General features: G+C 37.4%; 1 pseudogene; it reads right to left on the reverse strand.

Annotated features, from left to right (window-relative positions):
• Positions 1-2,292: 2,292 nt before the first annotated feature.
• LOC131831223 (olfactory receptor 2M3-like) lies at positions 2,293-3,258 on the reverse strand (annotated as a pseudogene).
• Positions 3,259-23,851: the final 20,593 nt, after the last annotated feature.

Below are 23,851 nucleotides of genomic sequence, written 5' to 3' on the forward strand. Positions count from 1 at the left end.
GCAAAAGACTCCACCCCCAAGCTACTAGAACTCATACAGTGATTCAGCAATGTGGCAGGATACAAAATCAATGCACAGAAATCGGTTGCTTTCCTATACACTAACAAGGAAAATATAGAAAGTGAAAATAGGCAATAGATTCCATTTACTATAGCACCAAGAACCAAAAGATACCTGGGAATAAAGCTAATAAAAGAGGCAAAGGATCTGTACTCGAGGAACTACAGAAACTTCATGAAAGACATTGAAGAAGACTCAAAAAGACGGAAAAGCACTCTATGCTCATGCACTGGAAGAATAAACATTGTTAAAACATCTATACTGCCTAGAGAAATCTACATTTTCACTTCCATCCTGATGAAAACTCCACCAAGGACTCAGGACCCATTGGTTAGTCATGCTGTTATATATTTCCTTTCCTAGCCCAGTGGCACCTTTAATTATTAATTCTATTTATCAGAGGTCCTCTTCTGGTGGCTCTTCCAAGACTTCCTTACAGCAGGTAAAAGGGGGAACTTTAAGACAATTTCCCTACTCAAGACTCAACACCAGACACTTCCAGATGTCTAGCCTTTTACTCTTACAACATTCCCAAGCCCTAGACTCCAAAAAATAATTTCCAGAAGTTAAATAATTCAGTCAATCATTAGGACATAACCAAAGTTTTCACAACACTGACAGGAAGAATTATTGTAACTACCTTGTTATGCCTTTCATAAGTAGGTGTCTGAAAGTTATGTGGGTGTGTATGATATATTTCTCCTGACATTGCTCCTATGATTAGGTTATTCTATAAGAAGAGAGTGAAGTGAGTGAACCAATGTAATTTAGAACCCAAAATCAAAGGAAACTTCAAGTTATCTAAGGTAGATTATCTTGAGTTGGTTTGTCTTAACCAGTTGGTAGACCTTTAAAAGAGGACTTAGGTTTTTCCTTAGGGGACAGACTCTCCTGCTGGCCTTGAAAAAGTAAGATAATGAGTTTTTTGGGTGCAAAGAAATGAATTATTTCAACAGCCCTGTGAGCTTGAAAGATGACCCTGAGCCTCAGATGTAACTGCAGATTCAGCCAATACCTGGATTGCCACTTTATGTTACCTTAAGCAGAATACCCAGGTCAACCATGCCAGAATTCCTACCTATGTATACTGGGGCTTAATCAAGAGTTGTTATTTAAAGCTGCTGAGTTTGTGCTCATTTGTTACACAGAATGAAAAGGTAATTCAGTTTCATTTCATTCAGCTTCAAAACAATAGAGTTTTAAGAAATAGTTAAAATTCAGATAGTGGTTGTTCTTCATAAAACCAAAGAATCCCCAGAATTGCACTACATTTCATATAAATATTACATGACTATTTATAGTGATGTCACACATGACATGTGATTTATTAAAAAAAAAAACCAGATTTTAGAAGCCTAAACTGTTCTATTTATAAAATTGATCACATTTCCTTGTACTAATTATAGTACATAAACCATATTTAGTGGAAATTAATTTAATTTAATTTAATTAGTTTAATTAATTTAGTAAGTAAATTAATTAACTAAATTAGTACAAATTTTCCACATTTCCATGTACTAATTATAGTACACAAGCCCTATAATGATTAAGACATTTAAACATGAAAAGACTTTGAGGAATCACATTTAAGTCTCCCATGTGAAAGGCTGATGTCTGTAGAAAAACAAAATAAATAGGATTTCCATAATCTTCTGATATTCTGAAGGAGGACAATGTCCATCACAAGGTAGACTCAATATGCCTAATCATCAATCTGATGCTGCTTTTCCCTATCTAGGCAAAGTTTATTAATTTTTATAATAATCTTATAAATCTATAACTTGGTATATAATTAAGTTAATTTTTCACTTTAAAAAATGATCTATCCAAGTTATGATATTGGACTCTGGAGAATGTTTTGATTGGCCAAATGTAAAACTACAACATATTTTTTTTTTAAGTTTATCAGTGCCATGTATTATTATAGTATTATGTGGTGTTGTGATTGGCAAATATATCTCTGTTATTAGCTGGTACTGCATAAGACAGACTATAAATTGTGCATATTATCTTACAGCAAATATTTACTTATAGCCATACTTTGAAGTTTCCATAACAAAAGAAATACAATATTTGAACAAAAATGCATGTGGATAGTTTTTCACTTTCTAACTGTTGAGTGCTTGTCTATAAAACTATTATACAAAGATAGGTAAATAGTGGGTGCTGAATTGTACTAGTTGAATACATAAATTTCAATGTAAAGCAAAGAAGATTTTAAAAAAAAGTTAATTAGGTAATTTGCTCCCCAGACTTGCTCTTCCCCAGCACCTTCATGAATGCTCTGGCTACTTCCTTGTTGTGAAGGCTGTAGATGAGGGGATTTAGCATGGGAGTAAGGATGGTATAGAAGGCTGACACCATCTTGTCCTGGGTGGGGGAAAGATCAGAAACAGGCCGTATATATATAAACATAGCTGCTCCATAGTACATTCCTACCATCATGAGGTGGGAGGAACAGGTAGCAAAAGCTTTTTGGCGACCCTTTCCAGATGCCATGTGAATGACAGTCATAGTAACATGAACATAGGAAGCAATGATTACTACAGCAATGATTACTAGCAATGATTGCTACAGGAAAGAGAAGCATCATTACACAACAAATAAACATTAGTCTTTCAAATAGTAATATATTAGTGCATGAGAGAATGAGAAGGGCAGGGACATCACAGAAAAAGTGTGGTATTTCTTGGACACCACAATATGGGAAGGACAGTGCAACTGCAATGACAATTATACCATCAAGAAACCCAACAATCCAGGAAGAAACAACCATAACAGATTTTCTGGTTCATGAGAACTGAGTATCGTAATGGGTAACAAATGGCTACATAACGGTCATAGGCCATGGCAGCCAACAGGAAACATTCTGCTCCAAGCAAGGACCCATATAAGAATATCTGGGCTCCACAACCCACCAGAGAGATGGACTTCCTTCCAGACTAGTAATTGAAAGCCATCTTGGGTACAGTGGTGCAGATGTGCATGAGGTCCATGAGGGATAGTTGGCTGAGGAGAAAATATATGGGTGTGTGAAGCTGGTTGTCCAGGTAGATGAGAAGAATCATGACAGTATTACCAATGAAGGCCTTTTAAGATGTCCAAGACCAGAGAGAAGAGGACGATGTGGATGGGGCTGCGATTGAAGATTCCCAATAAGATGAATTCCGAATTGAAGGTCTTATTCCCCCATTCCATGATAAATATATTCACTGTAGAGAATACAACATGTGAAATGGTAGAGACTGACATGGAACTATTAAGGACTTCTAGCTTAAGCCACCACACCTACATTTTTACATATGGAAAAAATATTTCTCTGAGCATATTTTTTAGTTTACAAACTAGAAATATTAAAGTTTATTGTTAACTCAATGTGATTTTTAAAAAGTAAATGTAGATTACACACATAATACGTTTCATCATTACAACATAGGTTTTCCAAGACACATATAATCTAATTTTAACAACTAGTCAACTCAAATGTGTAATGTGGATTATCACTTCAGAAATACATTAAGAGTCACAGAAGGCTCATGAATTTCTGAGAAGTCAGTGAGATTTTCCACTGAATTTATCATATCACCCTATGATACTAATTTTGTCTACCAAAGTGTAGAAGACATCATGTGCTAGTGGAAAACATATGGGATTACTCAAACACCAAGTAAACACAAGACATTAAGAAATCATCAGTTAAAAGTACTTTATGTAATACTTATTACATAAGTGTACACCCATGAGATATTCTGGTATGGGTCATTCTACTGGAAAAGTAACCTAGAGTATTGTGAAAAAGCATAGATAAAAGGCTCAAACACTATTTTTCCCTGTAATCTTAGATAATTAATTTCTTCAAGTCTCATTTTCCACTCTGTAAATTTTAGTATTTGTGAATATTGACATTGCAGGGTGCTATTAAGACAAATCAGATCACATTTATAATGTGAAAACATAACTTTGAATATAGTTTGTAACACATTATTTATTTATTTATTTGATTTTTTTTTGTGTTCCAAGATTTATTGTTTATGCACCACACCCAGTGCTCCATGCAATACATGCTCTCCTTAATACACTTTAAAAATAAATACTATTGAAGAAAAGAGAGATGACTCCTAGTTTATCTTTAGACTATTTTCCTTTGTATAAAATTAATCTATCTCATTTACTTAGTGAAAATCTTGCAGGAGATTTTTTCACCCTATGTCACCGATTTTTTATTTTCTACCTTCACAATGATTTTTTTTAATTCTCTTGTTGTTCTCTTCAATGGTCAAGGAAAATGCTTACTTTCTTTCTATTTTTTGTGGGGCTTATAACCTCTGGGAATAATTTAAAGAAGTGTGCTTGATGTTTTAGTTTGAATATTTGGAAAATGATCTCTTTCCATGGTTCTGCCAAATTTACTAAAAATGTACATTTTATTTGACAAAAAATGTGATTTAAAATGTGATTTTGCTATTAATTGTTTTACCTGTTTTGTAAATTTTTTAACTTTAAGTGGAACTTTAATAACTTAGGGTGTGATTTAGGACTTAAAGCTTTAATGGTCTAGACAATAGGAATGGAGAGAAGTGAAGAGACCTGTTACCTGTTTTGTATTAAGGTCTAGCAAAAACAGCTCTGTTAGCTTAATACCACTAAAAGAGCCCTTTTACTATTTTTTTAAGATTTCACTTATTTATTTTGTTATTCATTTATTTGAGAGAAAGAGACAGAGAGTGAGGGAGAACATGAACACAATAAGAAGGAGAAATAGGCTCCCTGCAGAACAAATGTTACCTGGAATCATGACCTGAGCCAAAGGCAGATTCTTAACCAACTGAGCCATGTCGGTGACACTAAAAGGTCCCATTTTGACTTAAAATAAATGGAAAAGCCAGGAAATTATATAAATTGATAAGGAAGCAGAGGAAGAGGAACCCTCCTACACTGTTGGTGGAAATGCAAGCTGGTTCCGCCACTCTGGAAAACAGTATGTAGTTTCCTCAAAAAGTTGAAAATAGAGCTACTCTAGGACCCAGCAATTGCACTACTGGGCATTTACCCCAAAGAGAAAAATGTAGTGTCCTAAAGGGGCACATGAACCACAATGTTTATAGCAGAAATGTCCACAATATCTGGACTATTGAATGAGTGAATAATGTCCATCAACAGAAGAATGGATAAGGAAGATGTAGTTTCTGTATATCTATAACTGTATGTATATCATCTATATCTGTGTATACACAAAATGGAATATTATGCAACCTTCAAAAAATAGAAATCTTGCCATTTGCAACAATGTGGAGGGAACTAGAGGGTATTGTGCTAAGCAAAATAAGTCCATCAGGGAAGAACAATTATCATGTGATCTCACTTATATGTGGAATTTAAAGAAAAAGGCAGAGGATCATTGGGGAAGAGACAATAAATAAAACAAGAAAAAAACAGGGAGAAAAACCATAAGAGATTCTTAATCTTAGGAAACAAACAAAGGGTACCTGATGTGGAGGAGTGAGGGAGAGATGGGGTAGCTGGGCAATGGACATTGGTAAAGGTATGTGCTATATGACGAGTACTGTAAATTGTGTAAGACTGATGAATCACAGACCTGTACCCCTGAAACAAGTAAAACATTACATATTAATATATATATTTACATATATATATATAAATTATTAAAAATAAAATATATTTAAAAATGATGAACATGTGGCATGCAAAATAAGGGAAAAATGTTAAAATTAAGATCACTGATTTTTCAATGAACTCAAAAATTTTTTTATTTATTTTTTATTTTCAGCATAACAGTATTCATTATTTTTATACCACATCCAGTGCTCCATGAAATCCGTGCCCTCTATAATACCCAACACATGGTACCCCAATTTCCCACACCCCTGCCCCTTCAGATTGTTTTTCAGAGTCCATAGTCTCTCATGGTTCACCTCCACTTCCAATTTCCCCCAAATCCCTTCTCCTCTATATCTCCCCATGTCCTCCATGCTATTTCTTATGCTGCACAAATAAAAAGTTGGGTATTCGTCCTTTGTGAATGAGGCATAATATTCCATAGTGTATATGGACCACATCTTCCTTATCCATTTGTCTGTTGAAGGGCATCCTGGTTCTTTCCACAGTTTGGCGACCGTGGCCATTGCTGCTATAAACATTGGGGTACAGATGGCCCTTCTTTTCACTACATCTGTATCTTTGGGGTAAATATCCAGTAATGCAATGGCAGGGTCATAGGAAGTCCTATTTTTAATTTCTTAAAAATTAAAATTTTTTAATTTTGAAAATTAAAATTTTTAATTTTAATTAAAATTCCCACCAACAGTGGAAGAGGGTTCCCCTTTCTCCACATCCCCTCCAACACATGTTGTTTCCTGTCTTGCTAATTTTGGCCATTCTAACTGGTGGAAGGTGATATCTCAATGTTGTTTTAATTTGAATCTCCCTGATGGCTAGTGATGATGAACATTTTTTCATGTGTCTGATAGCCATTTTTAAGTCTTCATTGGAGAAGTGTCTGTTCATACCTTCTGCCCATTTTTTGATATAATTGTCTGTGTTGCACGTGTTGAGTTTGAGGAGTTCTTGATAGATCCTGGATATCAACCTTTTGTCTGTATTGTCATTTGCAAATATCTTCTGTCATTCCGTGGAATGCCTCTTTGTTTTATTGACTGTTTCCTTTGCTATGCAGAAGCTTTGATTTTGATGAAGTCCCAAAAGTTCATTTTCGCTTTTGTTTCCTTTACCTTTCGAGACATATCTTGAAAGAAATTGCTGTGGCTGATATTGAAGAGATTACTGCCTATGTTATCCTCTAGAATTCTGAAGGATTCCTGTCTCACATTGAGGTTTTTTATCCATTTTGGGTGTATCTTTGTGTACGGTGTAAGAGAATGGTCGAGTTTCATCCTTCTACATATAGCTGCCCAGTTTTCCCAGCACCATTTATTGAAGAGACTGTCTTTTATCCACTGTGTATTTTTTCCCGTTTTGTCAAAGATTATTTGACCATAGAGTTGAGGATCCATATCTTGGCTCTCTACTCTGTTCCACTGGACAATGTGTCTGTTTTTATGCAAGTACCATGCTGTCTTGGTGACCATAGCTTTGTAGTAAAGCTTGACATCAGATAATGTGATGCCCCCCCTCCCGGTTTATTTATGTTTTTCAACATTTCCTTAGTGATTCGGGGTCTCTTCTGATTCCATACAAATTTTAGGATTATTTCCTCCAGCTCTTTGAAAAATACGGGTGGAATTTTGATTGGAATGGCATTAAAAGTATAGATTGCTCTAGGCACTATAGACATTTTAACAATGTTTATTCTTCTGATCCAAGAGCATGGAATGGGATTCCATCTTTTTGTTTCTTCTTCAATTTCTTTCATGAGTGTTCTGTAATTCCTCGAGTACAGATCCTTTACCACTTTGGTTAGGTTTATCCCGAGGTATCTTATGGTTCTTGGTGCTATAGTAAATAGAATTGATTCTCTAATTTCCATTTCTTTATTTTTATTATTAGTGTATAAGAAAGCCAGTTATTTCTGTATGTTGACTTTGTATCCTGCCACATTGCTGAATTGCTGTATGAGTTCTAGTAGTTTGGGGGTAGAGTCTTTTGGGTTTTCCATATTTAGAATCATGTCATCTGCGAAGAGAGAGTTTGACTTCTTCATTGCCAATTTGGATACCTTTTATTTCTCTTTGTTGTCTGATAGCTTGCTAGGACTTCTAATACTATGTTGAACAAGAGTGGTAAGAGTGAGCATCATTGTCGTGTTCCTGATCTCAATGGGAAGGCTGTGAGCTTTTTCCCATTGAGGATGATATTTGCTGTGGGTCTTTCATAGATAGTTTTGAAGAAGTTCAGGAATGTACCCTCTAACCATATACTTTGAAGCGTTTTAATCAGGAATGGATGCTGGATTTTGTCAAATTCTTTTCTGCATCAATTGAGAGTACCATGTGGTTCTTCTCTCTTCTTAAATTAATTTGTTCTATCACATTGATTCATTTGAGAATGTTGAACCATCCTTGTAGCCCAGGGATGAATCCCACCTGGTCATGGTGGATAAACTTTTTAATGTGCTGTTGGATCCTGTTGGCCAGGATCTTGTTGAGAATCTTAGCATTCACATTCATCAGTGATATTGGTCTGAAATTCTCCTTTTTGGTAGGATCTTTCCTGGTTTGGGTATCAGGGTAATGCTGTCTTCATAGAAAGAATCAGGAAGTTTTCCTTCTGCTTCAATTTTTTGAAACAGTTTCAGAATAGGTGTTATTGAGGAGGGGACAAAACGGCGGGGGAGTAGGAGAAGGATCCTTTTCAGCTGGTACCCCAAAGTGAGCTGATTACCTACCAAAGAACTCTGATCACCCATGAAATCAGACTGAGATCAGAATTATACACGTCTGGATCTCTACAGGGGCAGAAGATGCCAGTGGGCAGGTAAAGTGGAATGGGAATGGCGGACTGATATCAGAAGATAAACAAAAGGGGGAGGGAGCCACCAGAGGTGACTGGTTGGAAAGTAATACCCCAATATGAGCGACAGTGCCCTGTGTCTGGGGACCAGCATTAACTTGGAGACTGATTGAAAGCACTCCAAAAGAGCAAAGGATGGGGTTGAGAATTGTGGGAATCGGGGTGGCTAGGGACAGGGGCTTACATCCCTGGTCCCAGGACAGCCTCCTCGGCACTGGGGTAGAAAGAGTTCGGTAGAAAAACCAGCTTTTGGTCCCTAAGCCGCCAGCGCGCCTGAAAATGTGTGGGTTCTAGTTCCTGTGAGGGGATGGGAGCCAAGCCAGTTGGCAGAATGCGGGAGCCTTACCACAAAGCTTGAGATACGCGCGCACATCCCTCATGCTCCCCTGAGTTACAAAGGCCCAGCTGGTGCTCTTTGAGCTGTGCCATTGTTTCAAAGCCTAAGCTGTGCACCCCAAACTCACCCCTGACAGAGGTGCGCAAAAGCCCAGCCTGGTACTTAGGGACCAGCGCCCCATCCTCAGTGCCCTAGACTCGCTCAGGATCCATAGCCACCTCTGAAAGAGGTGCACCCAAGTCGGGCACTCCCAGCCAGGGCCAGCAGCAAAATCTAAGGGTGCGATGGCTGCCTGGAACCTCTCTGGCGGTCTGGAGCTCCCAGACAGCTGCCACTGCCTTGGCTTTGGGTATAAGCAAAAGATCCTACACACCCAGGGTCTGCAAATTGGAACCTGCTCTGCCAGCGGCCAAGGGGGAACTTATTTAAGCTCTGCACCCAGACTGAGGCTTCTCTCTGAGAGGGAGATCAGGGTGCGGTTTGTTTTCCTCTAAAACTACAAAAACCATCAAAGGCAGTCAAGGTGCAAGAAAAAAAAAAAGTGAACAAGCATAAAAACCACCAGAGAACAAAAGCCTGAAACCAACTAGTTTCCTCAGAGCCCACCCCCTTGAGGGGGGCGGGAGGACTTAACTCAGGAAATATAATTGACTGACAACCCATGTGGCAGGCCCCTCCCCCAGAAAACAAACCAAGAAAGAAAAAAAAAAAGAGGAAAAAAAAAAAGGACTACAAGAGAGTAACCACTACTTCGTAGGAAAACTTGTATTGTTCACTCGTTCCCACTATTCCGGATCTTTTTTTTTTTTTTTTTTTTTTACACATAGGTAATTTTTTAAACCTATTTACCATCACAGTGAGTTGTACACTATATCAAATTCCATAATACCTTTCCAACCTGAACTTTTTGATACATAAACCTATGTTTTACTTTTACATTTTTATTTTTTGAATACCTTTTTTAAAATTTTAGTTTAGTTTAGTCTAGTTTATTCCTTTTTATTTTTATCCTCTAATATTCATATAGAATTAAGCTTCAAAGTAATCCCCTTTCCCCAATCAATACTACCCCTATACATAAATCAATTTTTAATCCCCTTTATCATAGGAAAGTTGAGTCCTTTAACAAAGATATCAAGATATATCCAGGAAGAATCAAAACAACCTTCCTCGCACACACTGAGATTTTATAAGAACTCTCCCATCTTCTTCCACCAGTGTTACTGTGTTTTTTGTGTTTGTCCTGATAGCATATAAATTTTACACTTGGGGGGTTCTTTTTGACGAGGTTCTTTCTTTATTTGCATATATATATATTTCTCTTGTCATATACTTCTATCAGTCTTTTTATCTCTTTTTGTTTGTCTACTTCATAAATCTTACCTTGGGGCCCATCTGGGCATTTCATCTTCCCTTTCTTTCCTGTCTCTCGCTATCTCTTTTTTTTTCTTCTTTTTTTTTTCTTTTTCTTTTCTTTTGTCTCTCCTTTGGGTTGGGAATCCTGATTGCTCAGAGTGTTCCAGGGTGCACCTTGACTGCACCACAGTTGATACATCCAGCTACATCTGTTCAGTCATCTCCAACCAAAATGATTAGGAGGAGGACTGCCCAACAGATCAAATACAGAGGATGGACCTTCTGAAACAGAGCTAACTGCTATCAACATAGACAATATGTCGGAAAGAGAATTCAGGCTAACAACTATCCAGGCAATAGCTAGGTTGGAGAAAGCCATGGATGACCAAACAGAATTGATTAGGGCCAAACTAAAAGCGACCAGACAGGATGTTCACAATGTTAGGGCGGAGCTTAAAGCTACCAGGGAGGAGGTTCACAATACTCTCAATGAGTTCCAATCTAATTTAAACTCTCTCAAAGCTAGGGTAACTGAGACAGAAGATGGAATTAGTGATCTGGAAGACAAACATAGAGAGAAAGGATCAGGAGGAAGTTTGGAACAAACAGCTTAGAAACCACGAAAACATAATCAGGGAAATAAATGATGGCATGAAGCATTCCAACGTCAGAATTATTGGAATCCCTGAAGGGTAGGAGAAAGAAAGAGTTCTAGAAGATATAGTGGAACAAGTCCTTCATGAAAATTTTCCCAATCTCGTGAATGGAACCAGAGTTCATGTACTAGAGGCTGAACGGTCTCCACCCAAGATAATAAATTCCAAAAAAACATCAGGACACCTGATAGTCAAATTGAGGAATTATAGTTGTAGGTATAAATTCTTGAAAGCCGCCGTGGCAAAGAAGCTCCTTACTTACAGAGGGAAGCCCATCAGAATAACGTCAGACCTGTCCACAGAGAAGTGGCAAGCCAGAGAGGCTGGCAAGATATATTCAGGGCACTAAATGAAAAGAACATGCAGCCAAGAATACTTTATCCAGCAATATTGACATTCAAAATGGATGGAGAGATAAAGAGTTTTCAAGACCGGCAAGGCTTAAAAGACTATGCAACCTCCAAACCGACACTGCAGGAAATATTAAGGGAGGTTCTATAAAAGAGGAAAAATCCCAAGAATAGCATTGAACAGAAATAAAGAGACAGACTACAGAATGAAAGACTTCAAAGGTAACTCGATGTCAATAAAAAAGTATCTATCAATAATCACTCTCAATGTGAATGGCCTAAATGCACCCATAAAATGGCACAGGGTTGCAGACGTGATAAAACGACAGGACCCATCCATATGTTGTCTACAAGAGACCCATTTTGAACCTAAAGATACACCCAGACTGAAAGTGAAGGGATGGAGAAGCATCTTTCATGCCAATGGGCCTCAAAATAAGGCTGGGATAGCGATTCTCATATCAGGTAAATTAGACTTCAAACAGAAGACTGTAGTCAGAGATACAGAAGGACACTACATAATCCTTAAAGGGACTATCCACAAAGATGATCTAACAATTGTAAATATCTATGCCCCCAAAATGGGAACAGCCAATTACTTAAGAAAACTGTTAATCAAGATAAAGAGTCATATTGATATGAATACATTAATCATAGGAGATCTTAACACACCTCTCTCAGAATTAGACAGATCATCGAAGCAGAAAATCAATAAAGAAACAAGAGCATTGGATGACACATTGAACCACATGGACCTCATAGATATTTACAGAACATTCCACCCTAAAACAACAGAACATTCTTCTCAAGTGCCCAGGTAACCTTCTCCAGAATAGACGACATACTGGGTCACAAATCAGGACTCAACCAATACGAAAAGACTGAGATGATTCCCTGCATATTCTCAGATCACAATGCTTTGAAACTGGAGCTCAATCACAAGGAAAAGTTCAGAAGGAACTCAAACACCTAGAAGCTAAAGACCACGTTGCTTAAGAATGATTGGGTCAACCAGGAGATCAAAGAAGAACTGAAACAATTCGTGGAAACCAATGAGAATGAAGACACTTAGGTCCAAAACGTATGGGATACAGCAAAGGTGGTCCTATGGGGAAAATACATAACCATCCTAGCTTCCCTCAAAAAATTGAAAAATTCAGAACAAACCAGCTGTCTATACACCTCAAAGAACTGGAGAATCAACAACAAATCAAACCAACTCCACACATAATCAGGGAAATCATCAAGATTAGAGCTGAGATCAATGAGGTAGAAACCAGAGATACAGTAGAACGTATCAATGAAACTAGACGCTGGTTTTATGAAAGAATCAATAAGATCGATAAACCATTGGCCACACTAACCCAAAATAAAAGAGAGAAAGCCCAAATTCATAAAATTATGAATGAAAACGGAGACATCACAACTAACACCAAGGAAGTAAAAACAATCATCAGAAGTTATTATCAAAAGGTATATGCCAATAAGCTTAGCAACCTAGATGAAATGGATGCATTCGTGGAAAAATATAAACTACCAAAATAGAACCAGTAAGAAATCGACTACCTGAATAGACCGATATCTAATAACGAGATTGAAGCAGTGATCAAAAACCTCCCAAGAAACAAGAGCCTGGGACCTGACGGATTCCCTAGGGAATTCCACCAAATCTTCAAAGAAGAAATAACACCTATTCTCCTGAAGCTGTTTCAAAAAACTAAAGCAGAAGGAAAACTTCCTGACTCTTTCTATGAAACCAGCATTACCCTGATACCCAAACCAGGCAAAGACCCTACCAAAAAGGAGAATTTCAGACCAATATCACTGATTAATATGGATGCTAAGATTCTCAACAAGATCCTAGCCAACAGGATCCAACAGCACATTAAAAAGATTACCCACCATGATCAGGTGGGATTCATCCCTGGGCTACAAGGATGTTTTATATTCCCAAGTTAATCAAAGTGATAGAACAAATTAATATGAGAAGAGAGAAGAAACACATGGTCCTCTCATTTGATGCAGAAAAAGCACTTGACAAAATCCAGCATCCATTCCTGATTAAAACACTTCAAAGTATAGGGATAGAGGGAACATTCCTGAACCTCATCAAGTCTATCTATGAAGACCCACAGCAAATATCATCCTCAATGGGAAAAGCTTGCAGCCATCCCATTGAGATCAGGAACAAGACAAGGATGCCCACTTTCACCACTCTTGTTCAAAATAGTATTAGAAGTCCTAGCAACAGCAATCAGACAACAAAGAGAAAAAAAACGTATCCAAATTGGTAATGAAGAAGTCAAACTTTCTCTCTTCGCAGATGACATGATTTTTTAAATGGAAAACCCAAAAGACTCCACCCCCAAACTACTAGAACTCATACAGCTATTCAGCAACGTGGCAGGATACAAAGTCAATGTGCAGAAATCAGTGGCTTTCTTATACACTAACAATGAAAATACAGAAAGGGAAATTAGAGAATCGATTCCATTTACTATAGCACCAAGAACCATAAGATACCTGGGAATAAATTTAACCAAAGAGGTAAAGGATCTGTACTCGAGGAACTACAGAACACTCATGAAAGTCATTTAAGAAGACACAAATAGATGGAAGACCATTCCATGCTCTTGGATCAGAAGAATAAACATTGTTTTAATGTCTATACTGCTTAGAGCAATATATACTTTTAATGCCATTCCTATCAAAATTCCATCAGTATTCTCTAAAGAGCTGGAGGAAATAATCCTAAAATTTGTATGGAATCAGAAGAAACCCTGAATCGCTAAGGAAGTGTTGAAAAACAAAAATAAAGCTGGGGGCATCACGTTACCTGATTTCAAGCTTTATTACAAAGCTTTGATCACCAAGACAGCATGGTATTGGCATAAAAACAGACTCATAGACCAGTGGAACAGAGTAGAGAGCCCAGATATGGACCCTCAACTCTATGGTCAATTAATCTTAGACAAAGCAGGAAAAAGTATATAGTGGAAAAAAGATAGTCTCTTCAATAAATGGTGCTGGGAAAACTGGGCAGCTATATGTAGAAGAATGAAACTCGACCATTCTGTTACACCATACACAAAGATAAACTCAAAAGGGATAAAAGACCTCAATGTGAGACAGAAATCCATCAGAATCCTAGAGGAGAACATAGGAAGTAATCTCTTCGATATCAGCCACAGCAACTTCTTTCAAGATATGTCTCCAAAGGCAAAGGAAACAAAAGCGAAAATAAACTTTTGGGACTTCATCAAAATCAAAAGCTTCTGCACAGCAAAGGAAACAGTCAAGAAAACAAAGAGGCAACCCACGGAATGGGAGAAGATATTTGCAAATGACAGTACAGACAAAAGGTTGATATCCAGGATCTATAATGAACTCCTCCATCTCAATACACACAAAACAGACAATCATATCAAAAAATGGGCAGAAGATATGAACAGACACTTCTCCAATGCAGACATATAAATGGCTATCAGACACATGAAAAAATGTTCATCATCATTAGCCCTCAGGGAGATTCAAATTAAAACCACATTGAGATATCATTTTACACCAGTTAGAATTGCCAAAATTAACAAAACAGGAAACAGTATGTGTTAGAGAGGATGTGGAGAAAGGGGAAAACTCTTTCACTGTTGGTGGGAATGCAAGTTGGTGCAGCCTCTTTGGAGAATAGTGTGGAGGTTCCTCAAGAAATTAAAAAATAGAACTTCCCTATGACCCTGCCATTGCACTCCTGGGTATTTACCCCAAGGATACAGATGTAGTGAAAAGAAGGGCCATCTGTACCCCAATGTTTATAGCAGCAATCGCCACGGTTGCCAAACTATGGAAAGAACCAACATGCTCTTCAATGAATGAATGGATAAGGAAGATGTGGTCCATATACACTATGGAGTATTATGCCTCCTTAAGAAAGGATGAATACCCAACTTTTGTAGCAACATGAACGGGACTGGAAGAGATTATGCTGAGTGAAATAAGTCAAGCAGGGAGAAACAATTATCATATGATTTCACTTATTTGTGGAGTATAACAAATATCATGGAAGACAAGGGTGTTAGAGAGGAGAATGGAGTTGGGGTAAATTGGAAGGCGAGGTGAATCACGAGAGACTATGGACTCTGAATAACAACTTGAGGGGTTTGAAGTGGCTGGGGGGTGGGAGGTTGGGGTACCAGGTGGTTGGTATTATAGAGGGCACGGAATGCACGGAGAACTGGGTGTGGTGAAAAAATAATGAATACTGTTTTTCTGAAAATAAATAAATTGGAAAAAAAAGGAATCGGTGTTATTTCTTCTTTGAAATTTTGGTAGAATTCCCCAGGGAATCCGTCAGGTCCTGGGCTCTTGTTTTTGGGGAGATTTTATCACTGCTTCCATCTCGTTCCCAGATATTGGTCTATTTAGGTTGTTGATTTATTTCTTCCTGGTTCAGTTTTTGGAGTTTATAGTTTTCCAGGATTGTAACCATTTCATCTACGTTGCTGAGCTTATTGGCATTTAACTGTTGATAATAATTTCTGATGATTGTTTCTACTTCCTTGGTGTTAGTTGTGATGCCTCCCCTTTCATTCATAATTTTATGAATTTGAGCTTTCTCTCTTTTCTTTTTTGAATAGTGTGGCCAATTGTTTATCGATCTTATTGATTCTTTCAAAAACCAGCTTCTAGTTTCATCAATACATTCTCCTCTATCTCTGGTTTCTACCTCATCGATCTCAGCTCTAATCTTGATGATTTCCCTTCTTATGTGTGGAGTTGGTTTGACTTGTTGTTGATTCTCCAGTTCTTTAAGGTGTATAGAGAGCTGCTGTGTTCTGGATTTTTCAATTTTTTTGAAGGAGGCTTGGATGGCTATGTATTTCCCCCTTAGGACTGCCTTTGCTGTATCCCATAGGTTTTGGATCAAAGTATCTTCATTCTCATTGGTTTCCATGAATTGATTCTGTTCTTCTTTGTTCTTCTGGTTGATGCAAGCATTCTTAAGCAAGGTGGTCTTTAGGTTCTAGGTGTTTGAGTTCCTTCTGAACTTTTCCTTGTGACTGAGCTCCAGTTTCTGTGATCTGAGAATATGCAGGGATTAATCTCAGTCTTTTGGTATCAGTTGAGTCCTGATTTGTGACCCAGTATGTGGTCTATTCTGGAGAAGGTTCCATGTGCACCTGAGAAGAATGAGTATTCTGTTGCATTAGGGTGGAATGTTCTGTATATATCTATGAGTTCCATCTGGTCCAATGTGATATTCAGTGCTCTTGTTTCTTTATTAATTTTTTGCTTCGATGATCTATCTATTTCTGAGAGAGGCATGTTAAAATATCCAACGATTGGTGTATTCACATCAATATGACTCTTTATCTTGATTAACAGTTTTCTTATGTAATTGGCTGCTCCCATATTGGGGGCATACATATTTACAATTGCTAGATCATCTTAGTGGATAGCACCTTTAAGAATGATGTATTGTCCTTGTGTATCTCTGACTACAGTCTTTAGATGAAAATCTAAATTGTCTGATATGAGAATTGCTCCCCAGCCTTCTTTTGAGGCCCATTGGCATGAAAGATGCTTCTCCATCCCTTCACTTTCAGTCTGGGTGTATCTTTAGGTTCAAAATGGGTCTCTTGTAGACAACATATGAACGGTTCCTGTCGTTTTATCGAGTCTGCAACCCTGTGCCTTTTTATGGGCACATTTTAGGCCATTCACATTGAGGGTGACTATTGATAGATACGTTTTTATTGATATCGTGTTACCTTTGAATTCTTTCTTTCTGTAGATTGTCGCTATATTTCTGTTCAATGCTATTCTTGGGCTTTTTCCTCCTTTAAAAATCCCCCTTAATATTTCCTTAAGTGTCGGCTTGGTGGTTCCAGTCTTTTGAGCCTTGCTGTTCTTGGAAAATCTTTATCTCTCCATCCATTTTGAATGTCAGTCTTGCTGGATAAAGTATTCTTGGCTGCATGTTCTTCTCATTCAGTGCCCTGAATATATCTTGCCAGCCCTTTCTGGCTTGCCAGGTCTCTGTGGACAGGTCTGACATTATTCTGATGGGATTTCCTCTGTATTTAAGGAGCTTCTTTTTCCTGGATGCTTTCAAGAGGGTCTGTCTACAGTTATAATTCCTCATTCTTACTTTTAGGTGTCTCGAGGACTTTCGAGAATTCGTAATTTTGGGGGGAAACCTTTCGGCCTCTAGTATATGAACACTGGTTCAATTCACGAGATTCGGAAAATTTTCATGATGATCTTGTTCCACTATATCTTCTAGACTTCTTTATTTCTCCTCCCCTTCAGGGTTTCCAATAATTCTGACGTTGGAATGTTTCATGGCATCATTTATTTCCATGATTCTGTTTTCCTGCCTTCTAAGCTGTTTGTTCCAGGCTTCCTCCTGATCCTTTCTCTCTATCTGTTTATCCTCAAGTTCACTAATTCTATCTTCTGTCTCAGTTACTCTAGCGTTGAGAGAATTTAGATTAGATTGGAACTCATTGAGAGCATTGTGAAGCTCATCCCTGGTAGTTTTCAGCTCTTCCTTAACATTGAAAACATGATCTTTTTTCATTTTCATTTTGGCCCTAATCAATCGTTTGGTCACCCTTGGCTTTCTCCAACCTAGCTATTGCTTGGATAATTGTTAGCCTGAATTCTCTTTCAGACATATTGTCTGTGTTGATATCCATTAGCTCTGTTGCAGAAGGTCTATCCTCTGTATTTTATTTCTGTTGGAAATTCTTCCTCCTAGTCATTTTGGTGAGAGATGGCTGATTGGGTGTATCTGGATGTATTGACTGTGGTGCAGTCAAGGTGCACCCTGGAACGCTTCTGAGCAATCATGGTTCCCCAACCAAATGAGAGGAAAAAGAAAAGGAAAAGAAAAAAGAGAGAGGGAGAGAGACAGGAAGGAAAGTTAAAAGAGAAGGTTCAGCCCAAATGAGCCCCAAGTTAAGATTTATGAAGTATACAAACAAAAACAGGCAAACAAAAACACTGATAAAAGTATATGACAAGAGAAAAAATAATATATATATTTGCATATGTATATATACAAATAAAGGAAAAATCTCGTCAAAAATAACCCTGAGTGTAAGATTTATATACTATCAGGACAAACTAAAACTACAGAAATACTGGTGGAAGAAAAAGATGGGAGAGTGGTTGTAAATTCTCAGTGTGGGTGAGGAAGGTTGTTTTGATTCTTCCTGGATGTATCTTGATATCTTTCTTAAAGCATTCAACTTTCCTAATATAAATGGGGATTAGGATTTGGTTTACCTATCGGGGTGGCATTGATTGGGGAAAGGGGATTACCTTGAAGTTTAACTCTATATGAATATTAGAAAATAAAAATTAAAAAATGGAATAAACTAAACTAAACTAAAATTAAAAAAAAAAGAAATTTAAAAAATAGAAATGCAAAAGGAAAGCACAGGTTTATATATCATAAACTTCAGGTTAGAAAGTTATTATGGAATTTGATGTACTCGACATCTCACTGTGTCGGTAAATAGGTTAAAAATTATCTATATAATAATAAAAATTATCTATATATAAAAAATAATGAGCCAGAATCGTGGGAACAAATTAATAATAAAAATTGTCCTATGAAGTAGTGGTGGTTGTTCTCTTGTTTTCTTTTTTTTTTTTTTCTTTCTTTGTTGGTTTTCTGGGGGAGGGGCCTGGCACATTGGTTTTCAGTCAATGATTTTCTCTGAGTTAAGTCCTCCTGCCTCCCTTCAAGGTGGTGGGCTCTGAGGAAACTGGTTTTTTTAGGCTTTTGTTCTCTGGGGGGTTTTATATTTGTTCACTTTTGTTTTTCTCTCTTGCCTTGACAGCTTTTGATGGTTTTTGTAGGTTTAGAGGAAAGCAAACTGCACCCTGACCTCCCTCTCAGAGAGAAGCCTCAGTCTGACTGCAGAGCACAAATAAATGCCCCCTTAGCCACTGGCAGAGTAGGTTCCCAGTCGCGGTCCCTGGGGACTCAGGATTTTTTGCTTATACCCAAAACCACAGCAGTGGCAGCTGTTTGGGCAGCTCCAGACTGCCAGAGAAGTTCCAAGCAGCGATTGCACACTGAGATTTTCCCGCTGGTCCGGGCTGGGAGTGCCTGGTCTTTCTGGTCCAAGAGCACTGGGCTGGCGCTTGTGTGCACCTTTCTTAGGGAAGGGCTTGGGGCACGACTCGGACTCTGATGGCATAACAGGGCACTCTCATCGGGACTGCAAAAAGGCTGTGCTGGTGAGGCTCCCAGCCCCTCACGGTGGTCGGTCGGGCGCCTCGTGCTCTCAGTCCTGCTGGTGGTCCATGGACCAAGACCTCGTTTCTCTGCCATACTCTCTCTGGCTCTGCACCAGGGGTGGCTGTCCTGGGTCTGGGTACTTAAGCCCTTGACCCTAACACCCCAATTCCCACAATATCCCCCTGGTGATCCTTTGCTCTATTTGAGTGCTTTCTACCAGACTCCGAGTTAATGCCGGTACTTAGATGCAGGGCACTCTTGTATTGGGATATTACTTTCCAATGGGTCGCCTCTGGTGGCTCTCTCCCCCTTTTGTTTATCTTCCAATAATAGTCCGCTGTTCCCACTCCGCTTTACCTGCCCACTGGCGTCTTCTGCTCTGGTAGAGATCCAGACGTGTATAATTCTAATCTCAGGCTGATTTCGTGTGTGATCAGAGTTCTTTGGAAGTTAATCATCTCACTTTAGGGTACAGGTTGAAAGGGCGCCTCCTCCTACTTCCTCACCATCTTGTCTCCTGGAACTCAAAATTTTTTAACCAACATATATATATTTCTCTCATAGGGAAAGAATTAATACATTACATATATAATATTTTATGCTACATAAAGTATTGTATGTTATAAATAAATCTGATTACAACATATTCCTTGTTGCTAATTTTTGTTTTGTTTTGTTTTGCTTTTCTGCTGCTAAATTATTAATGAAAACTCATCTTTTTATACATGGTCAAAGTATATAAAATGTTTTAAATGGCTTACTAATGAAATAAATGTCTATGGCATAAAAATATTGCTGCATACTTATGTTTTATCTTTTAACATCATCAGTAAATATATGTATTAATTTTATTGGGGGTGGCTTACAATTATGTTGGCTCCTGATATTTTTAAAAACTTCTTATGGAAGTGAACATACATATAGAAAGGTGAGTTGACTGAACTCATCTTAAGTATACCATGGATGAAATTTGATACATGTTTGAACCTATGTGGCTACCACTCAGATGAAAATACAGATTTTTTTCCAAACAATTTCCTCATATTCTTTTATAGTCCCTCACTCCCCACATGCAACATATAGTTTAATATCTATCTCTAAAGTATGTTTTGCCTGGTTTTTTTTTTTTTTTTGGCCTGGATTTCACATAAATAATAGAGCATTTTATCTTCTGTGTGCTCAAAATGGAACTTACCACACTCCTACCTTAATCTCTTTGTTTCTACCAACTCCTTGGCTCATTTACCACCAGCTACACTGGCCTCACTTCTGGAACACACTTGGTATGCTCTAACCCAGTGTGTTTCTGCTAGCTGTTCTTTCTGATCATTCCCTATTCCTTAGACCAATCTCTTAATACTTTCAGGCTCTTATCTAAATGCTTTCTGCTTTATAAAACCTTTATGGTCTCTCACTAAATATTGTTTTGTTTTTATTCTTCTTATTCATTCTCCCATCTCACACGAAACTAATTTATCTGATTTTTGTTTGTTTTTCTTCATTAGGATGTAGATTAAATGAAAGCAGAGATTTAATGATCATATTCAATAGATAATGAATCAAGGTGTATTTTAAATGAAATTATTATGATTTTTATATTGGGGTTCAGATGTCTTCCTTTCTGCTCTAGCCTTTCCTCTCCCGCAAAAAGGGGTTGGTTGGTTTCAGAGTCCAGTATTGTGTGCTGGCCAGGGTGATCTACTAAAGGTTATGTTGTGGCTGTGGAAATGTATTGCTGGTCTGGGGGGAGGCAGACAAGCATCAAAAGGAGAAAAGACTTCGTGGGCTGCTTATATTAATATTAGAAGCCTTAGCGCCCTCCCGCCTCAAGTAGTGTGATTAATTTAATTCTAACAGATCTCTGGTCATTTATTCCCTACTAGGTATGATTTTAAGCAATTGGTCTGCATCCTTCAATTATACGCAGAATGCCAGATTCATTGGCTCTTTCAGGTTGGACCAAAATTATATAATTAACTAGTCTTTAAATTAGAAGATTAGGAATTCCAAGAAAGCTACAAGTCTGAGAAACTCCATGAGCTATGTGCCCATTTTTCTGTATCTAATTGTCTTCTTATTTATCTTCCTACTTAATTAGGGAAAATCCTATGATGCAGATGGTATTATTGGAGGAACTAAAATGTTGCTGTCATCCTGAAGTTTATTTTATTTTCAAACCCATATATCAAATTTCTTTGAAGTAGCTTATAAAAGACAAATTGCTTAAGGAAGTGTGATAATCTTTTAGTACTCTGCTGCCCTTGACTCCTTTATTAATAAATGAGAGTCAATGACTCTATAATTAGGTCTCATTTGCCATCCCTGTTTCTGATCATAACTTTATTTTACCATCCACATGCACTAGCAAAGTCTGATCTATTTTGGTATTACACCTCTTCACAGTCTCTTCACATAAGCAAGATCACCACTTCATTTACTCCATATTAGAACTCCACTGAAGAATAGCAGTGTGGGGACAGTAGGACTAATCAAGACTAGGTAGTTTCTATTTATTAGACACAGTCATGTATTGCTATTTATCAACAGAGCAATGAGATACTTAATTTAGTAAGTGGAGAGATGGGGCCTGTATAGTGCTTCAATCATTCCATTTTTTTTTTTTTTTATTGCTTCAGCCTGAACAGGAACAAAAGGTTACAGGAATTTTATATTATTATATTGTATTGCATTACCTAAATTTTTGTTGAAACCACACTACAAACTCTCATTCTCTTTACTGCCCTCTCACAGGAAACTAGAGTGAACACCATTTTATGGTTGTTGAGGCACTTATTCCAAGCAGTAAACTTAGACTTCTCCACTTGAAACTTTCATAAACAAAGTCCGAGTTATAGGATATTCAGAAGAATACATTCTCTTTTATGTACATAATATATAATAGCTCAGTATAGGTGTTACTCCATAACATTAAGTGACAAAGAGGCAGTTGGTTTCCTGATTCAAAAATAAAATGAATAGAGATAAATACTCATTGAGATTTGGGTTTTATTACCTCCAAACATTTTAAATTTCACTAATTATTTCCAAACTGATTATTCAAGTAATTTCATTTGTGGAGTCATTTAAGATTCCTACACTGTAGATTTCAACACAATTTTAATTTCTTTTCTTTTTCTTATTTGAACACTTGATATTTGTGGTTACTCTCTTCAGATTCTGGTACTGCTTATCTTGTCATTATCTCCAAGTATTTTGTGTTTCATTAATTTTTCTTCCATGGATAATTAGACTCCACTAAATTTTCAAACTTCTCCTTTTCTTTGGTTCACATTTATGATCAATGTCTCTGTTTATCCTCATTTAATATTTTTTTTCTAAATTCCAAATGCTACCAAATGCCTGTACCTTAATGTTGTTTTGATATTACTTCTGCAACTAATATTTATCATGTACAGTTCTGAACCACCATTTTCCTATGAATCTACTGCTCATTTAATATTGACCTCAGCTTCTAAGTAATCCTTTATTTTGTTAATGATGTTCTCTACCTAAGAGTTATATAGAATAGAAACAATAACCTAGAAGGAAAATGTCTGTGCTTTCAAAAATACCATCCAATTGTATGCAAGAAAATTTCATAGGATTTTTTATTTTTCCTAACGATGCAAACAGAAAGAACATTTTCTTTCATTACGTTGTCAAAATCATTTGTTACTTTTTTTGGAGGGGGGGTGTTGTTGTTGCTGTTTTTAACTTTTATAAACATAAAGGTGACTGAATGGCTCAGTTGATTTTTTTAAATATAATTTTTTAAAATATCTTATAAACATATAATATATTTTATCCCCAGGGGTACAGGTCTGTGAATCGCCAGGTTTACTCACTTCACAGCACTCACCATAGCACATACCCTCCCCAATGTCTATAACCCCACCCCCCTTCTCCCACCCCACTCCCCCCAGCAACCCTCAGTTTGTTTTGTGAGATTAAGAGTCACTTATGGTTTGTCTCCCTCCCAATCCCATCAGTTGATTTTTAAGTGGCTGACTCCTGATTTTGGCTCATGGTCTCAGGGATTGAGCCTCATGCAAGGCTCCTTGCACACTGGGGAAGAGATTCAATCTCTCCGTCTCCTTCTACCCCTGCCCCCACTTATGCTCTCTTTTTCTCTTTATAAAATAAATATAACAAATCTTAAAAAAGAAAAACTTTTGTGAACCTGTTTGTGAGAAAATATTTCTCATTCTTACACTAATATGTATTTTGTTTTTACTGATATGGGTATATTTCTGATATATTTACTGGCTGTTCAGATATCCTTGTCAATAAATTGCCTTAAAAGTCATTAATGTATCTCTTGTAAAAGCAAAATAATAGGGGTGCCTGGGTG

This window comes from Mustela lutreola, chromosome 5 (assembly GCF_030435805.1).
Source record: "Mustela lutreola isolate mMusLut2 chromosome 5, mMusLut2.pri, whole genome shotgun sequence".
Lineage (NCBI taxonomy): Eukaryota > Metazoa > Chordata > Mammalia > Carnivora > Mustelidae > Mustela > Mustela lutreola.